The 14,980-nt window shown below is 38.6% G+C and overlaps 1 non-coding gene across 1 annotated transcript; it reads right to left on the bottom strand.

Annotated features, from left to right (window-relative positions):
• Positions 1-14,311: 14,311 nt before the first annotated feature.
• On the bottom strand, positions 14,312-14,384 carry TRNAF-GAA (transfer RNA phenylalanine (anticodon GAA)). Its single transcript has one exon. It is a non-coding gene; the product is annotated as a tRNA-Phe (tRNA).
• Between the last annotated feature and the right edge of the window lie 596 nt (positions 14,385-14,980).

The following is a 14,980-nucleotide window of genomic DNA, read 5'->3' as shown; positions in this document are numbered from 1 at the left end:
TTTTTTTACCCATTCATCCATCAATGGACACTTGGATTGCTTTCATTCCTTGGTATTGTGAATAATGCTGAGATGAATGTGGCTATGCTCATCTGATTTTTAAATAACATTTGGACTTTCGTCAGATACCCCCAAGCAGTACCCTCAAGAACTTAAGGTACAGATACTGGAAAGACCACAGCACCCTACTGATGGCTAGTTCCAGCCAATGGCTGACCATTTAGCAGCCAAGGGCATATCTGGTCACAGGTAAAAAATAGTATAGCACAGGGAACTATACTCAATATCTCGTAATAACCTATAATGGAAGAGAATGTAACAAAAGAATATGTATATGTATGTATATATAACCAAATCACTTTGCTGTATATCTGAAACTAATGCAACATTAAATCAATTATATTTCAATAAAAATTTTTTAAATGGCAAAAAATTATAAAGACCAGGACAGGTGGTGACAGATGGGGGATGGCATAAGCCTGAGGTTTCATGGAAGGTTCTGTGCAGGTCTGGGGGGTATAGAAGGGATAGGGAATGTTTTCTTAATGTCCAGGGTTTGTGCTAGGCATTTTATATCATTTTGAGCTTTTAAAAAACTTTTAATTTTTATTTGATTATGAAATATTTGAAATAAATACACATATAGAGAAAACCACGTGTGTGCCTCTTGGATTTAACAGTTGGATCCATTTTTTATTTTATTTATCAGTACAATGAAAATAATCATATCTACCTGTGATCGAAAAACTTAAGTCTTTCCTCCTGTTTCTCCTTCATTCTCACACTCACAATAATTCTGACACTTCTGATTACCAAATGTGTGGGTTTTTTTCCCCACACCAAATAATTCTGTGACACCAGCTGGGTGACCTACAATTTAACTCAATTCTGGCACCAGCTACCTGGAGATAGTGTCAGATCCCACAGGTTTTAAGGGCTCAGTGCCTCAAGATTGCTCCCACCCTACTTCAGATGCCAATCACAATTAGTAGGTCCCCAGGTTACCACAACTTCTGTCCAATTTGGCTACAAATCAGAAGTTCCCATGATCTCCTGCCCTTTGGATTCAATTATTTGCTAAAGCAGTTCACAGAACTCAGGAAAACACATTTACCAATTTCTGAAAGGATATGATAAAAGATACCGATGAACAGTCAGATGAAAAGATATATAGGGTGAGGTCTGGGAGGGTCCTGAGCACAGGAGCTTCTGTCCCTCTGGAGTTGGGGTGCATCTCTCTCCTGGTACATGGATATATTTTCCAATTGTGGAGGCTTCCTCTAGTAGGCATCATCAATTATTAAGTCTATTTCTAGCCCCTCTTCCCTCCCTAAAGAAGTGGGAGGTGAGGGGGGCTGAAAAGCCCAAGCTTCCAATCAGGGTTTGGTCTTTCTGGTGACCGGTCCCCACCCAGGAGTCATCTAGGGGCTCACACAGAGTGGCCTCATTAGAACAAAGATGCTCCTAGTGCTCTTAACCCTTAGGAAATTTCGAGGGTTTTAGGAGCTCTGTGCCAGAAACTTGGGGCAGAGACCAATGTATATATTTCTTGTTTTTGCACACTACCTCATAGAGTTGTTTGAAAATTAAACAACTTAACATATACAAAAGCTTAGAACAGTGGTTGGCACATGGTAAGCCTTCTGTAAGTGTCAGCTACTATTTTAATTAAATGGAAGAATAGTGCTTATGCTAGAAGTTTCAGACGTGTTCTCTTGGCACTGAATCTATACCTCCTAAAATATATATCCAGATGTCAAGTCCTCCCAGCAAAGAAAGATATTACTTTTGGGATTAATGTGATATTATTCCTGTGAAGAGTATTTGCATGTTTGTTTCACTTCCAATTGGTAAGGAACATTAACTTCAGATGAGCATCTTCAAGGAATAGCTGGGCTTTGGCATAAACCTGTCCCACAAAAGAATTGCCACATTGAGTTCTTTGGTTTCCTTCTGTTACCAAGTCCAAGGTCTTACTGCTTGCTGCAGGACAGGCCAATAAATCGAGAGACAAGTTGTTGGGGCAAGGAACAGTGACTTTATTCAGAAAATCAGCAGACCAAGAAGTTGTTGGACTAGTGTCCCAAAGAACCATCTTACCTAGGTTAGAATTTAGGCTTCTTTTATACTAGAAGGGGAAGGGGTGTGGCTCCAGCTCATGATGGTGGAGCTCTCTGGTGGTTGTTGCACACTTCTTTGTGCAGGAATCCTTTGTTCTTGCAGCTGTCCACATTGGTCTGGTCACAATGTTTCTATGAATGTCCAACAAGACAAATGTTACTCTCTGTTCTGCAACTTTTTATCCTTATTTAAATAAAAACTGTGTTATAGCTTCAAAGGTTAGAGCTTTGATAATGGGCGAGTGTGTGTATTTTAGGCTATAGGCAACATTCCCTTACACAAGGTGCAGAGCCAGCATGACTAACCACAGACAACAGAGCACAAAGGTTAGAGCTAAAGGAATAGATCCAATATGGAATCAGGTTTGTTCTTCTCTGTTACAGTTACTCAGAAGAAAGAAGAAAGCTGCAAATAGAATTCTAGTGATTTCCCACAAGGAAATTTGAAATATTTGCTTGTTAATAAATTTCTTGAACTTGTAAATGAATTTTAAAATGAGAGTTATTATAATAACTTGAGGGCTTGCCTGTCTGTCCTGAAGACATCAGATTAGAGGTGGCCTGTTAAGAGGTGTGGGGTGGACAGGTACACCATGAACTCTAAATGTCTGGCCCACATTCAAGGATTTTTGTCTTACTGTTTCACCCCTGAAAAGAATTAAAGTCCTTGAGTTCTTAATCTAAAGGTGTGCAAATTCTTATAAAGAACTAAAACAGGAAAATGAAGAAAAAAGAAAGCCACTGCAAGAGATAATGTGCATTTGGCAGGTATTACCAATGACCTTTCCCCAGCTCACGGTGGTGTGACTCTCCCATGATATGGATGAACTCAATTCAAAGGCAATCTGCAGAAGTTAGACACCACAAAAACAAACTGAGAGTGCTTATTATGATGGGAATAAATTACTGTAAATACATGACATCCTTTTCTTATTGAAGCTTACATCTTTCAATGTAATCAAATTAATGGAATGAATTTTGATTAGAAGTCTAGGAAGACTCAGGATGCTTGGTTTGATGTAGTCCTTTCATACTCATCCTCGATCTGACTGACACTGGACTATGGCTTCTAGAACAAGGTCAGATCTGCAGAAGGCACCCCACCTGGAATGTTTAACAACTGAAGGGGCCTACAGCTCCACAATAGGCGTGACCTGGGGATTTTTCTTATGAACATAGTCTAGAAGTGGCTTTTTTTTTCTGACAAGCTACCTCTGTTGCAAATCACAGCATAGTGAGGAAGATCTCTGCTGTGGCATTCAGAGAGAAGTCTGCCCTCAGACCCCAACTGGCTTGTTAAACCCAGCCCTTCCTTCCTCAGGCTGTGTGGTAGCTGTCCAACACTTGAAGTGTGGGTAGTGCAAATTGAAAGCAATATGTTGCATTTGGAAGACTTGGTAGGAAAAAAAGAGCATAAAGTATTTCATTGTATTGACTATATGTTGAGATGATCCTATTTTGGATATAGTGGGTTAAATTAAATAGATTACTAAATTCAATTTATCTCGTTTCTTCTTTTTATTTTTTAATATGCTATTAGGAAAATTGTGATGACACATGTGCTTTGTGTTGTATTTACACTGGACAATTCTGTCCTAAGGGGCTGGCTGCTGCTTCCTCTCTCTCACCCTGGCTGAGGCCCAGACGACCCCCCACTCTGTGCAGCACAGACTGAGACCCCACCCATTCTCCTCATATTAGCTGAACACAATGTAGCTAGGAAAGCAAGAGAAATCAAAAATTTTCCACGGTAAAATAGATAAACACATAAAAGTCTCATAGATATCATAAAGATTTGAAGAGTGAGAGTCGTGGCTACAGTCCTTATTTTAAAAGTGTATACCTTGTAGAGAATGTCATTCTGTAGGACAGGCAGGGGGATGGCACCCTGTGTTGGGAAGTTACATTGGTGAACAAAGCAGAGATCTGAGAAAGGAAGCTAAGTGTGGGGGAAAAAGAAGGGAAGAGAAATCAAAAAAGTGAAAATAGAGTTGCCTTATGATCCAGCAATCCCACTCCCAGGCATATACCCAGACAAAAACTATAATTCTCAAAGATACATGCACCCCTATGTTCATAGCAGCACTAGATACAATAGCCAAGACATAGAAACAACTTAAATGTCCATCGACAGATGAATGGATAAAGTAGATGTCGTGCATATGTGGGCTATTACTCGGCCATCTAAAAGACTGAAATAATGCCATTTGCAGCAACATGATGGACCTAGAGATTATCAAACTAAGTGAAGTAAGTCAGAAAGAGAAAGACAAATACCATATGATATCACTTATATGTGAAATCTAAAATACAATACAAATCAACATATCTGTGAAATAAAAACAGTCTCACAGATACAGAGAACAGCAAAGGGGGGATAGGGCAAAGAAGGAATAGGAGTTTGGGGTTAGCAGAGGCAAACAATTATATATAAGATGGATAAATAACAAGGTCCTACTGTATAGCACTGGGAACTACAGTCAATATTCTGTGACAAACCATAATGGAAAAAAGAATATGAAAAAGAATATGTATATTCTTTTTATATATATCTGAGTCACTTTTCTGTACAGAAGAAATTAATACAACATTGTAAATCAACTATGCTTCAATAAAATTAAAGAAAAAAAAAGAGGGAGAGAAAGACTCACCCAAGATGTTGTGGGAGTAGTCTATTAACTGGCTGTGGGTGACACTCCAAAAGGATCTTGTTCATTTACATATTTTACTCCTTAAAAGGTTTGTGTCCTCCCCTGTAAGTATCTTGTTTATTTATTTGTTAAAGAGTTTGTCATGATCTGAAAGTATCTTATTTACTTATTCAGTTGTTTATTATAAATCAGATTGTGTCACTTCTTTGCAGAAAACCATCCAATTGGTCCTCCAACAACATCACAAGTAACAGCCAGTTCCTCACCCTGGCTGGCCAACCCTCTGACCTCACTGTATCCCACTTGCCCCTTGCCAGCCACACTCCAGTCACAGGACTTCTTTCTGTCCACAGAACACTCAGAAGTTATTTCCAATATTTAGACCCTTTGTCCAGGCTGTGTTCTGCCGTGAATGCCCTTCCTCCTGCACTCAGCATGGTCCACAGCTGCTGAATAGTAGACTGCAACTCAAAGTCACCTCTTCTGGCCAGTCTTCCCTGAGACTCAGTCAGAAGTAGCCACTCTCTACCATAACCCCTCCCTGGTTTTCTGTTCAGCCCCATCTTATTCTTTCTTGTGTGTTTCTCTCTTGTTTCACCACCTAGAATGTAAGTGCCCGCAGAGGCAGGAACATTGCTGCCTCTTCAGAACCTGAAAAAGTACCAAAGGGAATCTTTAATTCCACTCCTGGGGCATAGGAATTAGAAAAGGATAGACTGTCATGATTAACAGATGACGTGATTGCATGCATAGAAAACCCACAGCTATTGATAGGAGAACTTAGCACATTTGCTGGATATGAAAATAGGTTTACAAATATTAATTACAGTCTAAGTTCCTGCAACACACAGCTTAGAAATATTTCAGAAGATATTTTCTACAGTAGTGTAAAAAATAATTTGTACAAGGAAGATGCTTTGTGATTAATGATGCAAAACAGAATCTTGTGAATAATTTATGTTTGCTACTAATTAGGTGATATTCAAAATTATCCCTACGACATCATTTCAATGAACTTACATTCTTATGTTTAAAGGGAGACACTAGTCCTTTTTTACTGAGATGTGATATGCAGTTATATCTGCTTTTTTTCCCCCTAATCATCCTCACCATGAATAAATTTACATTAAGGAAGAAGTCCCAAGATAGAAGAACAAACTATGGGCAGTACATATACGTCTATATTTTAAGGGTGAAAAAATTATGCTGCGAAAATTCCTTGTTGGATGACTCTAATTAAAAATAGCTAAATGAGAGACAACGAAATGAGGCAAATAAGATCTGCAATAATGTTATTACTCACATTAAAATATTCTTAAAATTATAATTACCATATATTATAATTTAATAATCAAATAAAGCCTCTTAAGTTTATTTCAATAAAACATTTTTGTTAGCCTTATTAATATTAACCATGGAGTCAAGGTAATAGCACTCATTAAAACACTAGGAAAATTGAAAATCCAAAGAAAAAAACCTGCAATGTCTTAAGTGGAGTCCCAAATGTGTAAAACGCAGCCTACGTTATCATCAGCTATATTCCTCACATGCACGCCATCTGTCTTGTGTATCCTATGACCCTGTGTTCAAATCCTGGCTTTGCCCCTTAGCAGCTATGTGATCTCATACAAGCTATTTAACCTCTCTGGGCCTCAGTTCCACATCTGTAAAAAGGGAGTTGCAATACCTACCTCCTAGGATCGTTGTGTGTAAAGACTAAAATAGTGACACCATATGAGGCCCAGAAAACCACCTGGCATGTAGTCAGCACCACAAATGTTAGCTATCACCGTTACACCACTGGAAACTTGCACACCCCTAAGGAACCACATGTGTTGTCTAAGATGTCAGGCAACACTTCCACTGAGCTTCAAGGTATGTTGGTTGCCTGCTTTCTGCATACATAGGAGAGACAGCTACTGCAGTCATGGGCCACTTTAAGAGAAGGTCTGGCTAGGTGCTTCTTTACTCTAAACTGTTCTTCCAGAGAAAGTATCATAGGCTCATTCACTCCTCTTCCCTCTGTGCAGCCTCTCATCCAGCTAAGAAAATCGCCAGGCTGGAGACCTCATGCTTCTTGCCGTTAAATCTTTCTTGTAGGAGAGAACTGAACCAAACAGCCCCGCTGCCAGCTTCTCGCTCATTCATTCTGGGACAGTTGACCTTGCTGGACCGTCTCGTGACCATAATTAAGCAGATGCTGCGTCACTTTAACAGGGTAGAAACTGAGAGGCTGCACAGATTCGTAATGTCTTATCCACTCTCCCTGGTCTCTGGGCCCCTTCCCTTCACAAGCTCCATGGGTAGCGGCGAATTTATTATCACAGCCACATGTGGCACTTGAGAAGCAAACATATTTATCAAATATGTCTTGCTGATGTTCCTTTAAAAAAAATCATGGACACACACACACACACACATACAGAGACACGATCACTGCCTAAGATCTAAGATATTTATGGTCCTAATTTTAGTGCACAGTGCACTTGAACTATGCAGTTTTTAGGATAACCGAATCATGACCTCTCCATTTAGAGCAAAAGGTGGTGGATGGAGCAGTTTAGAGATTAATAGAGAAGCCAGGAGACATCTCTACTTTTGTTTGCACCCTAATTAAGAGAAATTTTAAGAAGCAAACTTCATCTTCCACACTGGAGTGTCTCCTTTCCATTTGCAAAGTAGAAATATTCACAGAGCTAAATTATATGTTAAATTACTTTCACTCCAAATTTGGCCCATCACAACTGACAAGGAATCAACTCAAGGTGGTGGTTTGCTCCCTAATTGTCCACCCTTCCTCAGCGTTCCGATTCCAGGCTGTTTTACATTCTTTAAGAGTGCTGTGTTAGGACTTGCCAAGGGAGGGCTACAGAAAAAATACTCATGTTTTTGCACTTAGGGGATATTTCCATGGTGTCTGTGGGGTCTTTCAAAGCAGTGTTGGTTTGGCATGATGATATGTAAAGCAACTGAAACAGAGTTCTCCAGTGTGTATATATATATAACTTTCTTCTTAATTTATGAGAGATTTTCTGCTAGAAAAAAAAAAGCTGCAGCAATTAATTGAACAGCCCTTGATCTTGAACTAGGGGAATATTAAGAGTGTCTAGCACTGTGCTGCTTGCATGATTGTAGCTCAAGAACTATTTGTTGATGGGTTGGTTGGAAATGATACACTGGACATGGACAGACACACGCAAGCCTCAAAGCTGCCAGGGGCATTGCTGCTGTGATGTCATTGTTTTTGAAGCTGCAAAAGTCTCAATGGAAACTACCCTATTAACATTAATTCCCAGTAAGAATTCTAGAGGAATGAGGGAGACGCACTGGGTGCAGATTCCTAGCTGTGTTAACTATTACAACATTTTATGCCTTTTAGATTTAAGGCAGTCAAAAAGAAATTTTAGCTCCCCATTTTTCTGTTTAATTAGAATCAGTTGAATGTTTATCTGGAACTTCTTTTCTATGCCTCACCTGTTCAGAACCGAATTGAGAAAATAAAAATAAATTCTGGATGATGCTCAGCTTGAGGGTAACGAGCTAAATTAGATGTTTTCTCAGCTAACGGTCTCACATCTAACTTTACTGAGAAAATTTAAAGAATCAATTGCAAACTTCTACTGATTCCAACAGACCATCTCTGCTCACATCCCCACACCCCCCCGTTAATGATGGATATTCAAAATCGGGTTATACAAGACATTGTTGCTTATATGTAAAGTGATTCCTTATGTAGTTGCCTTTAAAGCTACATCTTACCTGTTTTCCATTTGTTACATCTGTTCTCTGTTCTCTTTTTCCTCTTTTTCTGCCTGCTTTTGGATCTCTTGTTGGCATACTAGCTATAACTCTCTGTATTGCTATTTAATAGTTTCTCTAGGGTTCAGAGTGTCCTCTTTAACTTATCACACGCTACCTGCAAGTAAACTTCAGGTATCCTGTAAGTAAGAACTTTAAGAAAACATTTTCATTTCTCTCCTCCCAGTCTTTATGCTATTGTTATCAATTTTTTCCTACACCGTACTACATTGTTATTGTCTTGGCTTTAAACAAAATATTTAAACTACAAAAAAGTCTTTTTACTCACATAATTACTATTTCCAGGACTCTTTAGTTCCTGCACAGAATTTCAATCCATGTCTTACACTATATACAAAACCAAATTCAAAAATGGATCACAGACCTAAATGCAAAACCTAACAGTATAAAACTTCTAGAAGAAACATAGGAAAAAATCTTTCTGATGTAGGGTTAGACAAAGATTTCTTAGATGTGGTCAAAATCACAATCCATAGAAGAAAAACAATTGGACTTCATCAAAATAACAACTGCTCTTTGAAAGACACTGTTAATAAAATGCAAGCATAAGTACCGTCTGGGAGAAAACATTTGCAAGTCTCCTACCTCGAAAAGGACTTGAACACAGATTCTATTAAACGCTCTAATAAACTCTAATAAGAAAACAAACCCAGTAAAACAACTAGGTATAAGATTTGAATAGATATTTACCAAAGAAGACATATGGATGGCAAATGGACACATTAAAATATGCTTGGCATCACCAGTCATTAGAGGTATGCAAATGAGAACCTCAATGAGACACCACTACATGCAAATCAGACATACCACTACTTTCAAAATAGACGGACCATATCAAATGCAGGCAAAGACATGGCGCAACTTAAACACACCTTCACTGTTGGTGAGAATGGTTCAACCATGTTGGAAAATGGTTTGGCAATTTCTTAAAAGTTAAACATCTATCTACCATATGATCCAGCTAACCCACCTCTTAGGTATTTTCCCGAGACAAATGAAGGCATATATCTATACAAAGACTATTACATGAATGTTCATAGCAGCTTTATTTGCAACAGCAAAAAGTGGAAGCAACAAATGGATGGATAAACAAATCCATACTACTGCTGCAATAGCTGTCCAGAAACATTTAGTAATCTTATCTCTGTGTGAAGTTCGCTGGGAACATCCACAGGGGCTCCTCTCAAGTGCGTCCCTCCTCCTGGGGAGAGGTACTCTATCCCTCTCCTGCTGCCTCTGCCCCGCGGGGACCTGATCTTGGAGGCCAACGTTATGAGATTGGGTACAGGTCCCAGTTTCTGGGAGGTCCGCACGCACTCTGAGGTGAGTATCCCAGTGCGGAGGGGTCGCATTAAATAGCAAACAAAAAAACGCCGTGACTGGTGGAGAAAGACCACCAGAGAAAGAGAAATGCTGTTTTCCTGACTTTTGAACCAGGAGACCAACATCATCACTTTGCACCAGACCAGGCAAATTGCGCTTCCAGCTCTCCACAGAGCTGATAGGAAAGCAAGGGAAAACACGTGTGTGTGTGTGTGTGTGTGTGTGTGTGTGTGTGTGTGTGTGTGTGTGTGTGTGTGTAAGTTGTTCTTGGCTTGCCTTTGGCACCGAGGGTATGGAAGCCTTTTATTTGCCCTACCCTTGGCTGTGTGCATTAAACAGTAGATTAAAAAGCATTTACCACGTGCCGGTACAGGAACTGCTTTGCATAGGATGGTGAGCATCTCTTAAAAAGTAATAGTCTATCTGAATGCAAAGTGGCGTCTGCCTGAAGCCAGCCTGAAAGATCAGGAGGAGGAGGACTCCAGATAGGAGAAACAAAGCCGCGAGGCCAGGGGAAAAGGCTTAACTAAGAGCGGTTCAACAGGGATGTGTGAGCAGAAGTAATTTCCTGGGATATTTAACTGAAGGAAGGCATCCTCTCTTTGACCTGAAAGTGGGAACTATTTAATCTACTAAATTAGAGGCTTGACCAAACCCTAATGGTACTGTCGTTCACTTTGTCCACTGGAGAACACCAGTGAGCTATTGAACATTAGCTGTGACCTCTGTTTACTACCATGAGTTAAGATGAAGTGCCTCTTTGTTACCTCCAGCTTTCCCTAAAATACTATTTAGAATAAATGTGTTCATTCAACAAATCTTACTTAAGCACCTCTTAATGTTCAAAGGCTCTCTAAAAGAAACACCAAGGAATAAAACCTTCAGGTTCTTCAGAACCTAGCAGTGGGCAAAAGGCACTTAACCTTGAGAATTTGATGAATACTTTAAGAGATGCAAAATCAGTGCCTGCCTTAGGCGCCTAGCTGGGGTAGAATCCCCTTTATCTGAGGGTTAGTAGAGGGAGGTTCTGTGAGCTGAACCAAGAATCTGTGTATGTCAGAGAACCAGCAGATATCAGGCTAAAGAAAGATATTATAAATATAAAAAACTCAGTATCTTGTGTATCATGAAGTTTCCAAAGTCTTCCTTAGTTGAGAAGCTTATATAAACTTTTTTAAAAATTAGATTTCAACTGTGCTCATTTATTTCACCAAACTTCTCCATGAGTCAAATTTGCAAAAAAGATGAGACAAAAACCAACAGTCAGAGACATTTAGCATTTTTTAAGTTTCCAGTTCTCAGAAACAATGCAATTTAAAACTCTCAAGGTGACTAAATCATAACCTTTATAAAATCTTGTTCTCACACTGTTTGAAGAGTTCTAGGATCTAGACCTCAACATACTTTATAGAATATTTCATTCTTCCATCTTTACTTTTCAGAAATAATAAAACCAAGGTCCAAGAAGTCAATTGGCTTATGTAAATTTACATCCTTCTTTTTCACTGTCCATGATTTTTTTTCTCAGAATACATAACGGCATATAATAAATTAGATAGGCTCCTAAGTAGTCCTGTTATCCGGCCTGGCAATAAAGTGAAAAATAGAGAAATAGAAATAGGGATGGTACATCTCCAGAAGTGGAAAAGACCTTGCTTGAGTTACCTCTGTGGGCAGAGCCCCAGACATAGCAGGAACCTGTGATTGGCAAGCAAAAGCTATATTCTGTCTGTTTCTATGGCAACCAAGAAATATGTAGTTAGGCCATGCACCTGATTCTGCACCATAATTAATTTCTTATGTGTTGGAATGGTTAATACTTCTAAACATCACAAAAAAAGCACCTGATGAAATCTCTTTAAAATATAAAACATACACACACACGCGCGCGCTCACACACACACACACACACACGCATACACAATCTGAGTCTAAAACCACTGTCCTTCCATTTGCTCCAACTTCATCCTTGCAGTGCTGTGTGTTTTGTTGAGAAAATGGGGGGCAGATTGCACATGCAATTGAGTTTTCTTTTTCAAAGATCTCACATTTTAGCTAGCCCCTTTTGCAGATACTCAGCAATTTTTGTCTCATGCATGAGTTAGGTCAACTCAATCATTATTTTGGTCTGAAAACATATTTTGCACAGTGGTCTTCCCTTAAAATGTGAAAAAAGGAAGATCAGAATACCTATGCGGTAAGTGTTCACAGCAGTGGCTGCATATTAATGTATCTGGGGAGATTTTAAAAACAACTATGCCCAGGTCAGTTCCTAGCAATTCTCATTTAATTGTCTGATACATATTAAAAACACTTATTGTTTATTATTAATCACCAAGTGGTACAAATAAATGAAAGCTATAGGAAAAGGCCTGAACTTGTCCATTTAGAGATTAATGTTTTTAATTAATCTCATCCTTCAGCTCAGGAGTGTGATACAATTTAAGTTCCCAGGCTATGAGTTTATTCCTTGAAAGTTACAAGCAGACTTACTTCACTGTATATGACAGTCTCTAGGTCCATCCACGTCTCTGCAAATGGCACAATGTTGTTCTTTCTTATGGCTACGTAACATTCCATTGTATATATGGACCACATCTTCTTTATTTATTCCTCTGTTGATGGACATGTATGTAGGTTGCTTCCACATCCTAAACTAACACAACATTGTAAAGCAACTATACTGCAATAAAAATTTTTTTAAATAAAAAGAAACTTACAAGTCGAAAGTTATCAGCTACCAAGAGTAAGAGCAAAAGGATGATTTATAGTTTTGGAGAATTTTAAGATATTTTATTTTAATTAAATAAGATATGTCTATTCCTTTATTTTACAGATTGAAACAGAAAAGGAAAACTGAGGCTCAGATAATTTAATTGACTTGTAAAGACAATTGTTGATGAAGCCAGAACTAGAAACCTGTTCATCAGGCCTTGTGTCTTATCTGTGTTGACTTGACAGTGACCTATATTTATATGGGACCTCCCTCATGAATATTGAATGCCTGATTTGCAAGGGTTTGGGGAGTCTTTGGGCTTGAAATCATGGTATTAGCTTTGCAAATACCACATTAACATAATAAGCAGCAGATTTTGATTTTGCAAGGGGATAAAACTTGAACCTTTCATCAAGTAGTAAAAATGGATTATTTAGATTATTTTAAAACGCACTTCAGTAATTTCCAACAAGCAAAAGGGAATTTTCAGTCAATGATTCCTTACATCCCCATGAATTTATTGCATGAAGATCTAAGAATTTATTGCATAGATCAATGATCACTGGCCACATCATGTGCCTCCCAGTCAAACCTGCCTGGACAAAACAGCTCCTTTTACTAAGTAAAAACTTTCCTAAAAAAGTATGACCTCATGTAACTTGATTGCTGCACTTGTAGGAAAACCTTTAAACCCAATAGTTAACAAAATAGTTTATCCTATATCTGCTTGGATATTCATGACTGTATTACCTGCAATGTAAACAGCAGGCAAATCTGCACTGACATCTTTTATGACTCCCAGGATGTTCCAAAGATCAATAGAATTGTTGGGAAAGATAATTTTGCTTTCTGCCATAATCATTTCCAGTGGCCTAAATGAGCCACTGAAACACACTGAATTCAGAGCCAAAGATATCTGAAGATTACTGAAGAAAACAACTGCAAAAAAAAAAAAAAAGGTGGGGGGGGCGAGTAGGAGATTAAATTTTGTATCCTGGGGAACAGAAATGAGGAGGTATAAAGAGAAAGATTGTAGAGATTGATTTTTTGCTTTGTTTTCTCCTGAGAATCTTGATTTGTTAAAATGGCTAAAGGAATCTCTACAATTTAAGAAAGGGATTATTGAAAACCCTTATCTCAGTATGGTTATTTCGCGTGGAGAAATCTCTTAAATATGCTAAATTATGAGTTCCTTGTCACACACCTAAAGATAGTGTAATAACAGCAAAATAGCTTTTCATTTGACCTGTGCATAGATCTACACAAGAATGTTTATATACATAATATTGTTTGCTACTCAGCTGAAAGCATGCACTGCGACCCTCTTCTCTAGACCCTTAACTTCCTATGTGCGTGAGATGTTGGATTTAGACTAAGTAGAGAAAATTAAACATTTCTTAATCAAAGATGTCATTGTCAAGCTAAGATAAATCCCTAATATTGAACAAGTTAGCAGACTTTCTAAATTAAGTTGCATTAGTGACCTTGTATTATTATTACAGCCAGGAAGCACTAAGGTGCTGGGGGGTTTACATGAAAAGGCCCACCAGGGCACCTAACACCACCCCTCCCTGAAAAGTCATTGACCCACCCAAAGCATAAGAACGAAATATTCCCCTTAAAGCTTATATTTTGGTTAAGACTGCCAGGAAACTACAGTTAGTGTAAATACCCAAAACTACTGCTGAAACCCGGGATTGAACCAGGGACCTTTAGATCTTCAGTCTAACACTCTCCCAACTGAGCTATTTCAGCTTATTTGAGTGACTTCTTCTCTGTAACTATAATGGAATAGCATTTGTTTTATAATAAAAAAGATCAGTGCTCAGGGTCAGCTGGAGGTAGGCATTTAACAAATCTTACAGGGATGACGAGGCAAGATCCCTGTTTACAAGCTAGACGTAATAAATAATTTCACTTTTCTCAGTTCCGTGTTTAACTGCCCTGCAATCTGGTTTTCCCATTTAAAAATAAATCGTGGACTCTTTTCATGTCAAAAGAACACACATCTTTACTTGGCATTTCCATCGTAATACATGCTTAATTTCTAGAAAAATGGCAGCAAGGTCCACTTAAAAATTTAATTAAATATCACTTTCCCATAAAAGCATTGTTCCCAGACTTCCCTGGCAGTCCAGTAGTTAAGATTTTGTGCTTCCACTGCCGTGGGCACAGGCTAGGTCCCTGGTCAGGGAACTAAGATCCCACATGCCACATAACGTGGCAAAAAAATAAATAAATAAATAAAAAAGAAAAAAGAAAAAAAATAAAAAGCAATGTTCCCACAGGCTTATTAACATAGCCAGGATTGGAAACCAGCTGAAGACTAAAGCTCCAAAGAGATCACCTCA

The sequence above is a fragment of the Hippopotamus amphibius genome, chromosome 8, assembly GCF_030028045.1.
Source record: "Hippopotamus amphibius kiboko isolate mHipAmp2 chromosome 8, mHipAmp2.hap2, whole genome shotgun sequence".
Classification (NCBI taxonomy): domain Eukaryota; kingdom Metazoa; phylum Chordata; class Mammalia; order Artiodactyla; family Hippopotamidae; genus Hippopotamus; species Hippopotamus amphibius.
This window is presented reverse-complemented; position numbering and strand designations above follow the sequence as displayed.